Raw genomic sequence first — 20,690 nt, 5'->3', positions numbered from 1 at the left:
TGAACAAGTGCAGAGAGGCATCATTAAAATAGATGGTGTGGAAAAGAGACTTGCTGACAGTCTCAAGAATTCTTTGAGTTTGAATCAACATACTAATGTGCTGACAGAGGAGTTAAAGGAAAGATCAGAGCAACATACTGAAAGGTTGCCAGAGGAAGAAGAGGTACAAAGGCCTTATATTTTTTATTTTGATAATTGTCTTATGATTGTAGATTTTGTTGTAGAAACTGGAACATATTTGGCACAGGTGGACAGCCAAATTAAAGAAGAAGAGAAAGAACATCTATTGAAATATGTTAAGGAAAATTTAGCAAAGGAAGAAGGACCATCTGATGATTGGTCAATAGAAAATGAAGAAATGGGAGATTGTGTAAAATTTCCAAATTTTACTCCAAGTAAAATCATTGAGTTATATAGAGAGTTAGACCTTCAAAGGAGAAATATAGAACAACAGAGGATAAATATCCAGAGTAAATTGCTGATGAAGGATGACAAAGAAATTGTCATAAATGACAGTCAAGAAGAAGTTGATAGGTACAGTAAACAGAAGCAGAAAATTGTCTTGAAGGTTAATATGGCAGCAACGAAAAGGTGCGAAATTCTATATAAGACAATAGTGAACAAGAGGGTAAGGATGTAAGGGTGGAAGTAATGAAAATTTAGCAATTAAGAGTTGAAGGCAATCAACAGACAGAGGATATACTGGACAAAGAAAGTGGGTTGATAAGAAGGTTAATGATGAAAGTGTCTTAGAAGAAGACAACAACAAGAAAGAAATGAAGCAACAACAAGAGGAAGACAACAACAGACTATGAAAGCATGGCAAGTGGAGCATTGAAGCATAAGGTATGGAGACCTGGAGAACAACAACAGACAACAACAACAATAGAATAGCTGACAAACAAAGACATATTACAAAATAAAGCCGGGGATCCAGGAGGAATCAATTATCCAGACTTATGACCGAGAGGTCATAAATTTTCTTACCTGGGGATTCTGATGCAGGAGCTTCCTGCTCAGAAAAACCATTGAATTTTAGTAAGCATAGGGTCTTGTGTTTCAAGGGACCTAATTCCCCAAAGAGTGATTAATTATTTTTTTTCCTATGTTTTTATGAGGGTTGTATAATAGTGAGGATATTGTAATGAAATCTTCTCGTTAAGAGAAATTTCAAGAATAGTGTGTGAGTTAGAGGAACTAGGAGTTAGTTTCATGATTTTAGGGATTAGATTAGGACATTTAGGATTCAGGTGAAATTATTCAGGATCTGAACCAAAATTGGTTAACATAATCATTTTGTGTATAATTTGTAAGCCTCGAAAACTTAAAAGAGAGAGTTAGTGAGAGAGTTAGCAGACAGGGGGGTTGGTTTGGGAGGCTATGGGAAGTGAGAAGAGAAAGGCCATTGATTAGAAAATCAGGCCAGCGAGAGAAAGACTCTGTTGTATATACATTTGTTTTTGAATACAGAGATTCGTTTTCTGAGTTATATAGTGTGCATTAAGAAATTAATTGATAAATTATGTGTGTAGTGGAGAACTCTGTTTAATATATATGCATAAGAATTTTGAGCAGAGAGCAAGTGCAGAGAAGGAATACAGAGGAGGCTAGTTGTCAGACTGTATGAATCCGATCAAAGAAATCAGCTCAAAGCTCAGAAGTAGTAGTTTTAAAGAAGCACGTGAAAGAATAACTCAAGAGAAGAGTTACGTAGGAAAAGGGAACCAAAGACAGAAAGGCCGGGAAGAATTCCTTTATGAATTCGAGGAGAATTGATAGAGGACCTAATCACGGATAAGAAGAGAAGATATGGCCAAGTGGATATCAAATTATGATCACGGTGAAACGTTCCAGTATTGTTGGAGATAATCACATGATTATGAAGGGTGTAGATATGCTAATAAAGAAGTCAAAGGGTAGCATTGACCTTATGCTAGACCTGTATATGGTATCAATAAGAGGGAAAGAGCACGACGTTGTGTGGATCATTAGGATTAAATGCTCTGTGTAGCAAACCCGGAGATGAAGTCTGATTTCAAGGCAGAGTAAAGAAAGCAGAGAAGTCTCGGCACAATGTTTCTAAGTGGAGAAAGGATTTGGCAGAGTTAAACTTGGTAACAAGTCGATTTGGAGTTGAGAAGGAAATTTAGTGGAAGTGCCAAATTTGGTAGAAGAGTGGAACCACGACGAAGTGGAATTGTGATTAAGTGGATTTCAGAGTAAGCGGAATCTTGAGGAGTGGAATGGTGAGTTAGTGATGGAATTGGGTGATCAGTAACTGCGGAGGTTAGGAGTGTATGGATGTTTTGATCATGGCTGAAGGCCCACACTAAATCCTAGCCGTCGATCCCATTTTCAAATGCTTACATCACAGTCAACGACAGGGTTTAGGCCTGTATTTAACCTGTGTGCTAGCTGAAGACCCGCAAGCCATAGGATTTGACGGCCTATGATATCCAATGGATATCGAGCCATAAGGTGATCAGACTTTAACTTCAAAGTCGGACTCGAACATTTATAGATTAAGGATATATAATACTTATCGTCTCCGTAAGAGCGGTTAAGCATTGTGCAAGTAGCTCGTACGACATCACTGCTGACTGTTGGATCAAGTGTGTCTTGATCAAACGGTGGAGGATCACTGATTAGGTTGGTTGATCGGGTGTAACATCAACCGTAAAATTGGGTAGAAGATCAACGAAGGATATTGAAGCCAATAGAACTTGGGGAAGAGCGGACCCGAGAATTTTATGGATGCGAGTTTATTTTATTTGGGGTCCCGTCTTGTGCAATCAGGTGGGACCGTTGTTCATTGGCAGATTATGTGTTATATCGCTGTTTTGTGATTGGTCGAGTTTTCGTTTAAAACCCACCAATGTAAACGCTTCCGATTTGTATAGGTGGGCCATAACCCACAGGTTCACGTAAGTTGATTATGAATATCAGGGAAATTCCCTTTAGGTGGTTTTTCCTGCGTCACCAATCGACTACAGTATGGCATATAAATTGAATCCTAGAGTAGCTTTAGATGATTGAAATGTGAATACTTGAATATCTTAACACATAGCATCATACCATGGATGAATTCTGAATCAATTAATCTTATTCAAATGCTCTGAAGACCATACATTCAAATGTGATGACAAAGAATAAAACATTGAAACATACAGAGAATACATACTAAGACATACCATCACGTAAATATTTATATCACTGGTCAAAATTTACTGATCTTAACAAACTGTAGACTGATAAAGCTTTCAACACACAAACAATGGCTATTCTTCTTTCAAAAACCAACCTTTTTTCCATATTTCTCATGTAATATATAGGAAAAATACAATAGAGATATGCCCCTCAAAGTTTGGTAGCAATAATTACAATATATGTACATAATGTGAAAGTTTAATTAACAAAAATAATCATAACCCTACCATTTTAGCCACTCATATTTCTATCTGGCACATATCATTGGTCAAAACAGGTTTGTAGAAATGTTGTGTATATCCTGCTAGTATCCTGGAAAAACGATGAGTTCATTACTGAATTATATGATCTAGATTTGTTCACTTCTTTGTAGGCTTGATATCTTGAACTAAAACTCACCTTCCCTCCTTATAGAAAATTGGTGCATGAACCTGTAAATTATGTCAAAACTGTGTAACTTCCTACTTCTTTCAAGGCTTTCTTTCCTCATGTTGACTCACACTCCCTCAACCAAAACAACTTATGATATATTACCACAACATATCAAAAATAATTTACTGTAAAAAAATATTAAACTGAGTAGGTGTGGTGTAGGTAAAGTTCTAAGTGTGAATACAAACAATTCCTCTAGCCCGAGAGAGGGTCTAGCCACAAACAAGACATTCTATGGAATATTTCCTTAGGTTAGAACCAATTAAGAGGGCCTACCTCTTAGTACATGATCTATTTGATGATGACCTTGTTTCCTTGCTCTAGTTATCTTCTGTTTCTTCTTGCGAACACCTGAAACAAGTAGACAACAACAGACAACAACTGTGATAATATATAAATTGTATTCAACCTACTTAACAAGTCAAGAAACATTAAGCCATAAACATGTGAAATGACATCTTATGTAGAAAATAAATCGATAATTTCATCTTTATTAAATCAAGAAGAGATTACAACCACCGTCTTGACGTTGTTGTTCTCCTTTGACAAATACGGGTTCCCACACACTTCTGCTAGAATTCCATGGATGGCCCCAAAAGTGATAGTCTCAAGGCTCTTCCCTTTAGGATTCACACCAAACCAACTCACAATTCTCCCTAAAACACAAACTATAGAGCTACAAAGTATGGATAACTTGTTGATTACTCCAAACATAACTTAATTAGCATTAGCACACACACACTAGATTGTGCTTGGGAAAAGTGGAGGTTCATATAGCTTGAATGGATGGGAGATGGTTCCTCTTCTCATGGGAGAAGGTCTTATCTCTTGAGGTAGTTCCATCCTAATAGGGGAAAGGATCCCAATTTGATCTCCTTAGCTCCATCTGGCCTAAGCATTTACCATACTTCTGTTACGAAGCTTCTAGAGCTGGAAGCTTTGGCTCCAAATTTAAAAAAATTTCCAAAAGAGGATCGATGTGACTGGGAAAAGGCTGAGTTGCTCTGGTTGGCACGAGGGACAGTTGTAATCCCTGCATATTTCCGTGGGGAGGACACGGGTCATTAGCGTCGGTCTTGTAAACTGGGAAAAACAGAAGAGTTTAGGAAAATGATGCAAAGGGGAATTGTTTTTCTCATGAAGAGGGACACAATGGGAGTTTCTTCATGATGGGAAAGCATGAAGGGTTCAATGTATAGGTCCTCTAGGATCAAGGAACGGGGAGTACATGGACAGTGACAAAATGTTGTGTAACAGATGCCCCCTAAAGCGTGCACAGGGGCTTCACTCACTCAGCCTCTGACAAAGCATGTGCATTCATGGCATACTAAACAATACCCTTAATTTGACTACATATTGGAAAATAACTCTAAAAATCACATTATTTAACCCCCTGCCAATATAAATCCAATACACCTTCCCAATTAATAAAACCCCTATTTTCACTAAATATTATATGTATCCATTTTTTTATTCACATTTTTTATACCCTTTTATTTTTATATCCCTGGTATAGTGACATGATGCCTCTCTTATGACCCCACATGCATTCTACAATGCACCTTTCTTATTTTGATATACATTGTAAATGCATATTAGTTCTCCCACAATGCAATTACTTAACCCACACTCAAGCACATCTCACTATGATTTGTGGCATTTAATGGTCTAAAGTACACAAAGATCAACCATGTTTTAGGAAGATTGATTATGTGCATGTATATAAAATAACATATAAATTGATCTATATGATGATGAAAAATCAATTGATGAATCTTTATGAATAGGTTTGCAACAAATAAGGTGTTCAAGCACAAGTATAGACCCTCTAGATGCAAGACAACTATCTACAACCAAGTTTGGGGCCCCAAATCTCAAATCAAGGGTGCAATCCCAACCTACACATGTTTAGAATAAGAGGATGGATAAGTCCCAACACATGCACTCTTAAGGGAATAACACGAAAGCATGAAATCACCTTTTGATTCATTGTCATCTCACCAATGAGATATGGGCTATCACTCATAGACTATGTAAAATGCAACAATGGATTGGAGATAACACAGAGGCATTAAATGAATGGACTACAACTAGAACATAAGACAAAATTTTGGTTGTAGAGGTGATCTGCTCCATTTGGCTAGCTCAAAACAATGGTGTATTCCAAAATAAACCTCCAAACGTCTACAAGATTTTCTACATGTTGAAGGAAAACATTACCTTATCATGCACCTCACTAAAGACAAGGCTTCCTTGCACTCTCATACCTTTGAAATACAATTCTAAAATTTCTAGAGGATATTTTAATTATCCAATTTTAAGGTCACAACCAAGCCAGACACCACATTGGTGTATGAGACCCCCTTACTTGTGGGACAAGGGACCCACCTCTGCACAATGATTTGACCACTAAGTCAATGAAGGCATACATACTCTACCCCCTCTAGTTTTGAACCTGTGACCTCTTAGGAGGAAACACATCCTCTTAACCATTAGGCCCACTCAAGCTAGATATAGTGGATTTCTCCTTAAGGTCTCTTTTACATAATGAGTGATTACATTGGAAGTAACATCATATAGGAAATAGAAACGACCCTGGAAACAATATTAAGAACTAATATCACTTCCTTGAAATAGGAATGACCCTGGCATTTCTATAATCAGAGAATCACTTGAAAATTTAGGCTAAACAATATTAAAGTAATGTCTTGAACACCAAGAACCAAGAGCCTTATTTCCCTATAACAAAGCAACCTATGCAAGATCAAATTTACAAAAAAGATCTGCCAGAGAACATCCATGTACACAATTCTGCCAGAGAAAACATCTATAATACCAAAATCAGTTGAAAAGCATGATATGGGACTTTCAAATTCGAAAACTAGTTGAGAAGCATGGGATCAGACTTCCAAGATTTTATATAATGATTATCTGAATGGAGGTTCTCACAAGACGAGCTTAAATGTCCAAGGATGAAATGATAGGAGAAAAGCTTTGCCAGAAATTGAAAATAATCCTTTCACTATTCTTTCCCAAGGGATTAAGCCAGTTGTTTATATAAACACTTCAATTAATATTGTTGTATAGCACTTCAATTAATATTGTCTTCTCAGTGTCAATATTAGAATAGAGAACAACCATTTTTGCTATATACAACCATGATTACAAATATCCCAAAGCTTCTATGGAAAACCCACAGACCAGAGGTTATAAAAGGCCAATGAGGTTTGGGCACTTCTAAAATCACAAGTGCAGGAAACTGATTATTACCTTGGAAGCTCAAGTTGGGTAGGACCAGTAGGACTCACATCACCTTCCACGGCATATATTATAGAATCTTCAAAGCTAAACCAGTTGTCCTTGATTTTGCTACATGAAACTGTTAAACTACTGACATGTCCAAATATAATTTCGTAGCAGCTAGCGATTCTAAAAACACAACTTCTTTATCAGAATAATGGTCATTTTACCAATATGTCACAATAAATTGCAATAAATAGCTATGGCAGAATCAGTTGAAGAGAAGGCACACAGTTTTCTTTCAGTGCAACTTACTCTGAGACAACAAAAATATGCAGCATTTGATCAAACTTTGTTGTATCTAATAAAAACAGAAGTTGGAAACAAAATTCCATGCTAAAAAGGTTTTATCAACTCTAGTCTAACTTAGTTGCCTATAAAACGCAAGATTTAGTCCAACTTAGTTGCCTCTAATTCAAATAGAAGTTGAAAACATAATTCTGAGCTAATAGATTTTGACAACTCTAATTTAATTTCATTGTAACTGTAAAATAAACCCCTAGAGCATGGGAGAATAAGCATGGACCTCTTGCTGTATTCTTAAGCCGTAGGTGACTAGCCATAATACATAGTCTACATTCTTTGAACAAGAAAGAGAGTGGAAAGCCTAAAGAGACAAGCCCGTCTATATCAATATTCCATCTTACTAGCCTTGGTCCAAAAACTAGCTTTAAGAAAGTATCCATTGGAGTGAAGATTGTCTTAAGCAGCCGTAGAGTTCAAGTCCTATGAACTGACTTCCTTAAGAGCTTTGAGCTTAGTCTGTAGTGTAAGCCCTATGACACTTGCCTTAGTCTTTAGCTGTATTGACATAACTACTATATACAAGTTTTGGAGAGTAAGATATATGTAGAGTAAGATTCACATGGTTTCAAAGCTTTCACTCAATATGCATATATTATTTTATTTGAAATCGTAGTATTAGGTGAACTAACTCTCTCTGTTGGAGCTTTGGAGAGTAAGATCTTTGGAAAAAAGCCTTAAGAGACAAACTGTAGTCTGTACTATAGCTGTATAGCCTAGAGTCTCACTATTCTCAAAAGTTGATCTACTTGCTGTCTTTGCGGTTGCTTACAAACTTGCACTTGGGACCCAAGCTTTGGAAAGAGTGATAAAAATCAGGCCTTTGGTTGCACCTTCTATGCAATTGATTAAATTTATGACACAGGCCAAGGGGCACAGGTTAACAAGTACTACTCCCTACTAAATTTCAATGCATTTCAATTCTCGAAAGTATATTTTTCAATATCTTCAGGCAAATGTAATATGGAGGAAGACTCTTTAATAACGACATGGTAGGTAAAAAACAATATAATTAAATGTACATTCAAAATCATCCAAATTTCTGTTTATTTAACAAAGCTTCCAAACTTCAGAAAGGAAATAAGTGCACAAGACATAAGTTAGCATTTTACATAGACAACATCAACAAGCAATTTTTTCCTAGTTTCTAAAAAGGATAATAATTAAATGCATTATTAAATTCCTCTGTTGGGAACGGGTCCCCTGGGGGTCAATTTTGGGGTTAAAAACCCAAGTTTTTGGGCAGAAGGCCGAAGTTTGTATAAAGAAATGTAAAGTCTCTGCATTTTGTGGTCGCAGAGCGCAAAGATATATAAAGTAAAAAAGGGTTTTCCACCCTTAGTCTAGATAGGTTGTGTCGGTTTTGGAGATCCTCCCTTGGTCTGCGGACCATGGGATTGTATAAAAAGGAGGTCTTAAGAGGAGTTTAAGTCAGTAGTAGAGGAAAAGGGAAGGGAAGTAGGAGTACTAGATGAGTCTGTAAAGAGCTAAGAGCGAGAGTCTTAGCGTAGGAAGAGGCTCTACAACTGAGTGCACAGAGGCCTAGGGTAGAAGTCCGCAGCTGAGTGTGCGTACCCCTGCAGTTGTGTGCACAGGGCAGATAGAGTCTGTATCAAGAATCCAAATCATCAATAAAGATGAGTATTCTAAAATCACTGTGTACTTTCCATCTGTGTGTGCGTTATTTTACTTCTGTTATGAATGTTGCAATTATGCTATGTTAAATACTGAGGTTATGAATTAATGCTATATTAATGCGTGAATCTATGTATTTCACTTTTTCATATGAACAAAAGTAAGAATATATGTTTACGCGAAGATAACTGTAATGCATGTTAAAGTTAACCAATACTTAACTAATCCGGGTAGACACAAAAGTAAGACTAATTACAGGAGTGCGTAAGCACCTAATCTATCTATTTAGGGTCTGTGGAGGAAGATCAGAGACTTTCGTAGAGGCTACAAGGACGAATAAGAGAAGTACATTGATAAGCCCTAGAGGGCTTGTTGATCTGCACCAAGGCAAAGTGAAGGTCTAAAAAATGACATCACAACCATCTCAGGGTGTAGAAACTTGGTTCCTGCATCCCCCCATACTGCTTCGGGTGAGACATCAATCCTAGGGGTCAATTTTGGGGTTAAAAACCCAAGTTTTGGGGCAGAAGGCCGAAGTTTGTATAAAGAAATGTAAAGTCTACGCATTTTGTGGTCGCGGAACGCGAAGATATCTAAAGTCAAAAAGGGTTTTCCACCCTTACTCTAGATAGGTTGTGTCTGTTTTGGAGATCCGCCCTTGGTCTGCGGACCATGGGAATGTATAAAAGGGAGGTATTAAGAGGAGTCTAAGTCAGTAGTAGAGGAAAAGGGAAGGGAAGTAGGAGTACTGGATGAGTTTATAAAGAGCTAAGAGCGAGAGTCTTAGCGTAGGAAGAGGCTCTACAGCTGATTTCGTAGAGGCCTAGGGTAGAAGTCCGCAGCTGAGTGCGCGAACCCCTGCAACTGTGTGCGTAGGGCAGATAGAGTCTGTATCGAGAATCTGAATCATCAATAAAGAGGAGTATTATGAAATTACTGTATACTTTCCATCTGTGTGTGCATTATTTTACTTCTGTTATGAATGTTGCGATTATGCTATGTTAAATACTGAGGTTATGAATTAATGCTATATTAATGCGCGAATCTATGTATTTCACTTTGTCAAATGAATGGAAGTAAGAATATATGTTTATGCAAATATAACTATAATGTATGTTAAAGTTAACCAATACTTAAGCTAATCTGGGTAGACACAAAAGTAAGACTAATTATAGGTGCACATAAGCACCTGATCTATCTATTTAGGGTCCGTGGAGGAAGGTCAGAGACTTTCGTGGAGGCTCCAAGGACGAATAAGAGAACTACATTGATAATCCCTAGAGGGCTTATTGATCTGCGCAAAGGTCTAAAAATCGACATCACAACCATCTCAGGGTGCGGAAACTTGGTTCTTGCATCCCCTCATACTGCTTCGGGTGAGACTTCAGTTCGCACTCCGTGGATTGATGTTGAAAGGGCCAATAGTGTAGGGATTTGATTGGCTTCCTAACACTGACCAATGTAGATGGAGGTACATAAAAGGTTGCATGAAACCACTAGAGGTAAGGGCTATAATTCGTTTCTTGGCTTCCATTCATTGTACATAACTCAGCTATGCTATAGAGAATTCTGAACTTAAAATGTCACATTGATTGTGTGCCTCACTTTTGCACAGGCCCAAAGGCACTTGCAACTACATAAGGAAGCACAAAGACATTACTTGCAGTAAATTCAAGAGAAAGCAAGGGAAACTCTTGCAAGATACAACCTGGGGTTAGTTGGATTGGAGGTTACTTGTTCAAAACTTTCTGTTTTGGTGTCAAAAGTGAAAAGTGAATGTTTTAAGTCTATATTTTCTGATTTGACATTCTCTACTGCCTAAAATATCTTGTCTATTTTGAGAATCTGAAATTTCCCTTCAATAATCCTAGCCTACAAAATGTTCTGGATATAGTTTCCTCACTTCAAATGGCAGAAGTTGCATATAGAGAATTTGAAGGTTGGTGTTAGAAAACAATCATAGTACCCATATGATATAATAGTGCAGTCTTAGTAGGAAGAAACAGAAAAACATATGAGGCTACAAGAATTGCCAACAAAAGAGACATTTTCTTCTCCTTTCTTTAGGGCCAAGGACTCTTCATATTTTTTTGCATGAGAGGGCTAGTAGTGACATAGCACAAGCAAAAGAAAATGGAAATCATTTAATTGGTGAAAAGGGAAGTGTGTGAATGAATGGAGTACTTGTTGTTCGACCCATGGCAACAACATTAGGATTTTCTAGTGTTGTATCTTTGCACAAAAATAACCAGCATTTTCTTCTTTTCACTTTAAGTTTTAGCCCTGATTGAATCCTTTAATAGGATAGGCACCATTCCATAGATGTACGATGATACAAATAATGCAATTATACAACTATACACTCTGAAAATTCTGTTATCACCTAGATTGACCTCAAGCTAAAGGGAGGCAATGCCAAGGTAACCACAAACCAAGCTTAGCCAAGTAGCTAGCCCTACTAGGCCAGGAGAGGGCTCTCTCCGTAAGGATCTCAGTCAAGATGACTGGATTAGGTAAAGGATTTTAGGCTAGGTATAGTAGCTCGAAAGTTTTGATTGGATTTTGTAGAGGTTTTTCTGGATTGGGAGGAGCTGGGTAGTTTAGGTTTAGGAAATTAGGTCAGAAATGCAGGGTGTTCTATGGGGCAAGGTAGGTAGAGGCTTTATCACTCTAGGGATTGATGAAGTGAGATGTTTAAGACTGGTGAGAAGCTAAGAAGGCAATGTGAAAATCATGGGTCTTTCTTGGATTGCAGAAAACATGAAATGTTGAATGATTTCCCAAGGCAGAGCACTGATACAATGGATTCTACCTATCAAAATTGAAAACATTCAACCAGAAGCAATGAAATGAATGATGGCATACATAAAACATATAAACATATAATCACAGAAGAAGAAACTGTACTAGAACTCCATACCACAGGGATCCCATAAAAATAGCTGCAATTCTTATTAATTTCCTGCCAAACTACTTACAAAGGTGTACAATCAAGCTCTAAGCATCCACACTGAGTCCAACCAAAAAAATGACTGAGAAAATACATGATATAGGCCTCAAAAAAAATAATCCTAGCCTCAGGGGTCGAATCCATGAGAGGAGGAACAGTTGCACAAAAGACTGAACTGACAGCTAAAGACTAGGGTGGTCAAACTGAACCATTCCTAATATGAAGCAAACTGATTCATTACATGCCACTTAGGCCATTCATCTGATGTATCTACCCTAGGTAACAAAAATACATATTAATTACATCATCATCATGAATTACATCAGTGAAAAATCAAAATCCCACAGGTGAAAAGTAGTTTCTGAGAGAAACAGTGAAAAATTTAGCTGCCTGTCAAGTGCGCAGTGCCAGTGTCAAACGCGCATCACCTGAAGGAAGTGCGCAATGCCATCTTCAAGGTGAGTTTTGAATGCCTTCCTGGTGTCCAAATCTAGCTTAGGATAGCTCATTGGAAATCTTATCCTATCTAGTTTCCAGATATATCTTCAATTTTCAAAATGAACTTGATTTGACACTCCAAAAATGGATTCTGCCAAGACTTGTCAAACGCGCGGCGCCTGGTCCAAAAAATAGGCAGAGACATGATTTTTAGGTGGTATTTTGCCTTTTCCACCTAGTAATTTTCCCCTTCAGACCTAGAAACATGGTTTTCTTGACTGTAAATGATATTTTGAATCCAATGGTGGTGTCCATTCCTCCAAAAAATGCCTCAAAAAAGTGCGCAACGCCCTAGGCGCTGCGCATTTGACCAATGGACTGATATAAAAACTATCTGAAGATAACAGGAAATGCCCAAAGAAAAAATTGAGTTCAGGGTCTTCAAAAATGGTTGACATAGCTGATGCTAAAGGTGCCTAAGCATGGAGAGAAGCCTCCACCAATAGGTCAAGCTTGTCCTTCTCCTTCTGATGAGTTAAGGCCTCAATTTTTGCCTGAGCCCTTTTGAGCTTGGCTCTAGCAATTTTGTTTCTCATGGCATAATATTTGGCCATTCTTCTTTGAATCTCCGTATCTCTATTAGCCTTAGCTAACAGGTCTTCAAGATGAGTGTTAGCCCTCTCAAGCCAATATTCCCGGTTCTCATTCATCATTATGCCAAATTGTTCATTTAAGGTGAGTTGGTTGGCAAGTTGAGCTTCTTTTTCTCTTTCAAGCTCCAAAGCTCGTTTTAGGCCTCTAGTCCTGTTGAGGGCCCTGAAATCGGGTCAACAACAAGGGGGATACCCACCCGGTCGGGAACCTGGTTGGTGGCTCCGTGCCCGTTTGGTGTAGCGGGTCCGACTGGGGATAACGGGACCAGCTTCCCGTTCTAAGGGGGTGTGTGTGTGTAGAGTTTGGTGATGTGTGTGTGTGTAGAATTTGACAATGAAAATATGGAATTATTTCTAAGCTAATCTAGTTCTAAACTCTGAGACTGAATTTTATACTACTTTAATCTATCAAGAACAACACATCTAATCTACGCTAACCCGGGATAGAACTTTTTCCATTATGCAATCTAGAAAGATTTCACACAAGAACTGGTAATGAAGATTATTCAGCTATTATGAGAATATAAATCAATTAAGATGAACCATCCTGCATAAATAGTTAAGCAAAACGATTGTGAACAGCATAACGCATAATCAGTTATTCATGTATTAAGCATAAATCAATGACTCCACCGTACAAAAGTGCCAAATGGTAGTCCACTCATTCATACGTTAACATATAAAACAACATCAGTTGTATATTACTCTAAGAATGCAAGCAGAAACTCGTCAAGAGATAAAAGTACCATTTATGATTGACTTTATACTCACAGACCTAAAGCAATAATGATCTATTTCTACTCACTTCTAATGCCTACTAAGAGTACAGAAGTGCAACATCAGTAGCAGGTATTAAAATGCAAACATAAATAAATCTTGATCCGTCCATTCATCAAAAACCCCCTCCGAGGGTGCAAAAGTGCATGTTCTGAGGACAAGTTTTTTGACAAATTTCCGGACCCTTCTCCAATGCAACGAGAAGGGTTAAATACTACTAACCGGCTAATTTTAATTACACAAATTTAGGGAACGGCTTCAAATGACCGCCCTTTTACTAAAACAAATTTATTTCTAAAAACTGAATCTAATTTCTAACCATTTCTGTATCTGCTCCTTAGTGCTGTAAGCGATGCGCTGTTCGCCATGAAAGAGTCGGTTGCTTGTCGTTTCCTTTTGTTCAAGCTTGAAAATTAGAAATAACAAGAGCTGGCACCTCTTTCTGACAAACTAGAAGATATTTTTGAAAGTTTTCTTCTGGAGGAGTGTCTTCACGGCGTGTATACTTAGCACAACTCAGATTTCTTTCAAACTGATTGTGTTGTTGCTATTTCGGTTTCTGGCCGTGCGAATGACTCAATGAGCTGGGGATTTTGTTGCCTGAACGATTTTCTCAATTGAAACTTGTTTCCATTCTTTGTTCCAGGCTTTTCTGAGACGTCTTTCCCCTTAAGCGTTTTTCTTTTTGCTTTACCCAATTTGGGACTCAGGATCTTTCATAAACGCTTTGCTTTTGTGCGCCTTTGACTCTCAGTCGTAGATAGCCTATTTCCATCAACATTTGTTGAGTGATACTCTGAGATCCGCGGTCCTGCTGTATGCGGTATCCATCTGCGAAGTCATCTCCTCTCTGTTCTTCTAGTTCTGGCGCTTTTCCTTGGATGTTTCCCGCATATAGATTTATATCAGTTGCTGACTTATAGTTCACGTAAATGAAAAGAGACAGAAGAAAAGATTGACATGAAAGCAATTAAGTTCTAATGAATGTATAATCATGTCACCCATTATGACTTGACTCTTCGAAAAACGCAACATAATCATCTTTGGATACACAGGCGTACAATCATTAATTTCCCGTAAGGTGCGCGCCCAATTTTAGGCTCACAGATCATGCCGAGGAATGCCTGCGACGAATGGCTTCTGCGATTTGCGTCGCAGCATCGAAGATTGCGATGTAAATAAGTGGTATCGCAACAATTGATGGTCTCATTTGTCGCACACCATAGATCGCAGGTCGCAGCTTTGCATGGTCGCAGATCGCATATCGAAATATCGCAAGGTCGCAAGGTTTCTTGCTTTGTCACTTTGTGCTGCTTATGCGACATTGCGACGTGCGACGTCGCATATTGGCCGTCGGCGGTTCTTTAGGTTTTCCCCTTTTTAGCGCCTTTTAATGCACGCGATGCGATGATTTCTCGCGTCGCTCCTCCTCAGTGTGTTTATGCGCTTTGGGAAAGCGCTCCTTTTTCCTTTGCGACGCGATATAGCTCTTAGGGAGTTAATACAAAAGGTTTTTTAAACAAAAATATTTTTTGGATTTTTTAGTTAAGGGTCCCCCTTTGCTTGATGTTATTACTAATATCAAACAAAGAGGGGGGTTGTTGGTGACCACAACAATGGCGATTCACTGTGAAGAACCAGTTATCTCTGCATTTCTATTGACCATTCACTTCCGAAACAGCAAATTTTTTTTATATATCTAAATTTTGTTATGGACAGATAGAGTAGATTGCCTCTCACCTTGTCGACGATATTTTGTCTCAACCCTTTTTATATCCCAATTTTTTTCTTCCTCAGGTTTTTTCTTGTATTCGCATTAGACATTACTTGGTCTTGATAAAAGATAAAATAAGGTCTTGTCTGCGTACTGGCTTAAAAGTATGCTCATTTGTCGTAGGTAGAGCCTCTGCTGCCCGCAAGCGTCCATAGCCTCGACAGGGTTACCATGTTATCCAACAATGATCCTTTTTCCTGCTTGAGGTTACTCGCAACATTCCAGAGAAAAATCCTTTTTGACACACTTTTCCTTTTTTAATTCTCTAAAGAACAATGTCTTGGTTTGGTGGCCAAATTATGACACAGTCATTCACCTGATTTACACTTTTGCTGAACAAGCCGGCTCGCGATGAGACCTCTTGTCTTTTGATTGCAACAATCTTAAGTCGTTGCCCTGTTTTGATAGACAGTATTGGCAAAGTCAGCAAGTTATAATATTTGTGATCATGATAAGTCGGCTCGTGATGAGACCTCTTATTCTTTGAGATATAGTGTTTTGTTTGGATTGTTTCTCTGGATGCTGTAATTTCCTTTTAGCAGGGAGGAAGTCATTGTTTTTCCTTAAGAAAGCTCTGGACGACAATAATAGAGTTTTTTGAAAACAACAGCTTTGCAGAGAATGCTTATTTTATTATTGATGATACTTTTCATGGTGCTGATACAAAACAATTCTTTTACCAGAGGTTGCTTTTGTCAAAGTTTTTTAGAGGTTGAAACGAGTATCGTAATCAAAGTGAAGTTAACTCTATTTGTCAATAATAAAATTCAGATTTTCAAAAAAAAATTGTTATTTGTACAAGCGAAACCAAAATCTGATAGAGAATTGGTGTGCTCTTTCATGAATCCTTTTTAAATGATCATTTACAACGGGTTTTATTCATAAAAAGAGAAAAACAGAATAAAATAAAAACTAAAAACTAAATCCATCCTACAAAAAATAGAAGATTTCTCTTCTATGGAAAGTATAATTTAAGAATCAGTCCATTGACAGGTAAAGAATCTCTCCTTCCTGCCAGATCCTGCAACACGAATGTAGACGGGCCTACGACTTCTACAATCTGAAAAGGGCCAAGCCACAGCTTCTGAAATTTCGTATGTTTGCCCTTTTCTTCATGAGCCTTATCCCATTTCAACACTAAATCACCCATCTGAAAGTTTTTTCTGGTTATGATGCTTGAGTCAAAAGAAGATTTTATTAGCGCTTGGTGATGAGCATGGGTTTTCCTAGCTTGTTCTCTTTGTTCTTCTAGTTTGATTATTTCCATTTGTCTTAATTGTAAAGAGGAAGTAGATACTTCATCGATGTATTGCACTAAAGACAAAGAGGGAATGACTAGGTGAGTCGGAAGAACCACTTCTCTCCCATAAACTAAATTGAAGGGAGAAGTGCCGATTGAAGCTTTCTTCGTGATTCTATCATCCCATAAAGCATTTACCAGGGCTTTGTGCCAATTCCTTTGGTTTTGGTCGACTGTTCTTTTGATAATTCTGATTAGGTTCTTGTTTGTTGATTCAGGCAATCCATTACCTTGCGGATAGTAGTTGGCAGAATATTTTAGTTTGAACCCTCTTTTAAGCGCAAACTCAGTCATAGTATTTCCAGAAAAATATGAAGCGTTATCAAACATTAATGCTGTTGGCAATCCAAACCTAGTGATGATAAATTGATCTATGAATTCAATAATATTTTCAGAATGAACTGTCTTGAGAGGAACTGCTTCTACCCATTTGGTAAAATAATTAGTTGCCGTAAGGATATACTTATGCTGCTTAGAAGAGTGAGGAACGATCTCACCTATTATGTCCAAGCCCCATTGACTGAATGGTTGGTCGATGATGACTGGTTGTAGCGGCATGGACGGTTTTCTTTGTTTTCTTGCAGCAGTCTGGTAGACTTGGCATTTCCTTACGTGATTGTATGAGTCTTTGAACAACGTGGGCCAATAATATCTTGCACGCAAGATTTTATGTGCAGTGGCATCTCCGGCATAGTGTCCGCCCGCTAGTCCATCGTGGAGTTCCTGCAAAACCTTTTCGGCTTCAGTTTTCTCAAGACACCTAAGAAGCACATAATCGTAATTCCTTTTAAACAAGACATCATTTACGAGCTGGTATTGTTTAGCTTTTAATCTCAGAGCTCTTTTCTTGGTATGATCCAGACGTGATGGAGCATACCCGTTCTTAAGAAAATAAATGGTGTCAGCATATAATGATTTTGCATCGTTTATGCTTACCTCGTACGCTTGTACCTCTTCAGATGGGTTCTCCGAGATTTGCGATGCTCCGGCTAACATCTTGCAGAAGCCTTGACCTCTTACGATGTTTGCTGGTTTGATCTCAAGATCATATTCTTGTAAAGCGGTAATCCAATTAGCTCTCTTTTCGCCCACGTCTTTCTGCACTAAAAGGTTTCTTACCACCGGAAACGGTACTACGACTTTAGTGTGGGCTTTAAGCAAGAAAGGTCTGAAATATTTGATCGCTTTGAAAATAGCATATGCTTGTTTCTCTACGTCTGAGTAATTAATTTTAGCACCTTGTAAGTTTGAGCTAAAGAGTGCGATTGGAGCCTCCGCTTTCTCTTGATTTGCCTGGGTCAAAATCGCGGCATAGGATTTCTCTGAGGCAAAAGTGTACAAGATAAAAGATTCCGAAAAGTTTGGGGTGGCCAAAGATGGAGCATTGATGATAGCTTGTTTGATTAAGTTGAACGCTTCGTGCTCATCTAGACCCCATTTGAAATTTGAATTCTTTTTTATCATATTTTGTAAGGGAGAAATAATATGTGAAAAATCCGGGACAAATCTTTTGACAAAATTGATCTGTCCAAGGAAGGATTGCATGGCTTTCTTGTTATGGGGTATGGATATTTCAGAAATTTCCTTGATTCTGTCGGGTTCTATATGAATACCAGATTTCGACACTATGAATCCGAGCAATTTCCCTTCGCTTAACGCAAAGAAAGATTTCTTTGGGTTGAGCGAAATCCCATACCTCAAGCATCTTTGAAAGATTTGCTTCAAATCTTTGAGATGGTTGTTTCGTTTTTTGGAGTACACTGTTATATCATCCAAGTAAATCACCACTGATTTATTGACTAACCCTTTAAACGCGATGTCCATGGCTCTCTGAAAGGTAGCTCCGGCATTGATCAGCCCAAATGGCATCTTCTGATATGCATAAGTGCCCCATTTGGTTCGGAACGTAGTCTTTAACTGATCATCGGGATGCACCAGTACTTGATTGTATCCTGAAAATCCATCCAGGAATGACATTAATTCTGAGCCTGCTACTGCCTGTAATATTTGCTCCATAGGTGGGAGGGGAAAGTTATCTTTCTGACAGGCTTTGTTGAGATTTCGGAAATCGATACAGATTCTAATGTCTCCGTTTTTCTTCCTAACGAGCACCATATTGGATACCCATTTAGAATGCCTGACGAGGAAGATTATTTTGGCTCTCAACAACTTATTAAGCTCAGTTTTTATCTGATTTTCTAGGTTAGGGTGTATTTTTCTGAGCTTCTGCTGGACAGGTTTTTCATTGTCAATCATAGGGATAACATGTTGAATGATAGAAGTGTTGTATGTTTTTAGCTCATCGTAATTCCAGGCAAAAACGTTTTTGTATTGTCTCAGAAGACGGATATATGTTGATTTCTCTTCAGGGGCTAGGCCGTGACCTAGGTTAACATTTTGTGGCTTCTGATCGGTCCCTAGGTTTACTGATTCATAGTTCAGGGTAGAACTGCAAAGTTTAGCATTGGCGGACCTTTTAAATCGACTTTTCAAATCATATAAATCTTCTAACTTGACCACCGATTTCGGTATAGCATTGTCGGAGCCATTTTGTTGTATTTGATAATCATGATGGTCTTCGTCGATTATCTGATTTGAGTAGGATCCTTCAGAAGTAAGGAAATTCACGATGTCAGGATCATCGTTGAACACTCTCCAATTGGTGATATTTTCAGGGATGGATGGTCTAAAGATTAATTCTATTGAAAACCTATCAGGACTAAAATCTTCAGAAGGGATAAGTCTAGAGGCTACGTTAGCTAACAAGTCTGCTCTCGCGTTTTGAATTCTTGGAATTGACGAGATGTTGAATGCTACGAAATGTGCAGTGAGATCTTGAACTAATGATTGATAATGCTTTAAATGACTTGACAGGCAATGTATGGTGTTACGTACCTGTTTTACGACGATCTCCGAATCTCCAAAGACTTGAAGATACTTAACGTTTAATCCGATTGCTTTGTATAGGCCTTGAACCAAGGCTTCGTACTCCGCTGTGTTGTTCATGCAATCGAACTCAAGTCTGCATGTGAGCATAATCTTGTTCCCGTCTGGGTTAATCAGAACGCATCCTGCTCCTGCTCCCTCATTTGATTTAGATCCGTCAAAATATAACTTCCAAAATAAAGATGTATTTACAGAATTATCTAAAAAACTAAAACATTTTGAGTCATCAGTTTGGGAGAAATTTTCAACTTGGGATAAAACTGAATTCTCTAAGTATGGTGAAATATGAGCATTGAAATTACCTAGGAAAGAATCTATTGCGTAATTGCCTACAATGCTGCTATTGTACGTTATGGCCTCATTTTCTCCTTCCAGTTCTGTCACTATGTATTTTTGGTGCAATTCTCGTTCAACCTTTATCTGATTTGGTTTACCATTGTATGGTAACCACATGTGTGACCAATCGGTTGAAAAATATCCGTGGAGCTTTTCCGACCAATCCCTGCTAAGAATCAAACCATAGAACTCAGGGATATCAGCTACTAGAATGTCGATAACCTGACACACTTTTGGGTTAGACGACAATCTTATGGTCACCTGATTAAGTTCACCAATCACTTCGACTTGGGATCGATCAAGCTGAACTATACGTACCACGGATTTTTGAGGTTGCACATTCAATTTGGCACATATTGATCTGGGTAAAATATTCGTTGAAGCACCAGAATCGACCAAGCAATTGTGCACGTTTTTGTTGAAGATTTCATATGTGAGAAGAAAAGGAGTATGAGATCTTGATCTTCCTCCAATCAAGGCGATGTCATTTGGATCAATTTTATTGATCGTGTTGGTTGGAGGCCTTCCCAGATTGTGGGAAGCTACAGCTGTAGGTAAAGATGTAGTAGGCACAGCGTGTAATTCTTTCATCATTATTTTCTGCTGGTGTTTCAATTTACTCAATTCATACAGAGTGAT

This window comes from Pinus tabuliformis, chromosome 7 (assembly GCF_031772625.1).
Source record: "Pinus tabuliformis cultivar Carrire ecotype Pingquan chromosome 7, CPIR1, whole genome shotgun sequence".
In the NCBI taxonomy this organism is placed as follows: Eukaryota; Viridiplantae; Streptophyta; class Pinopsida; order Pinales; family Pinaceae; genus Pinus; species Pinus tabuliformis.
The sequence above is the reverse complement of the archived record's forward strand: the minus strand, read 5'-3'. Positions refer to the sequence as shown.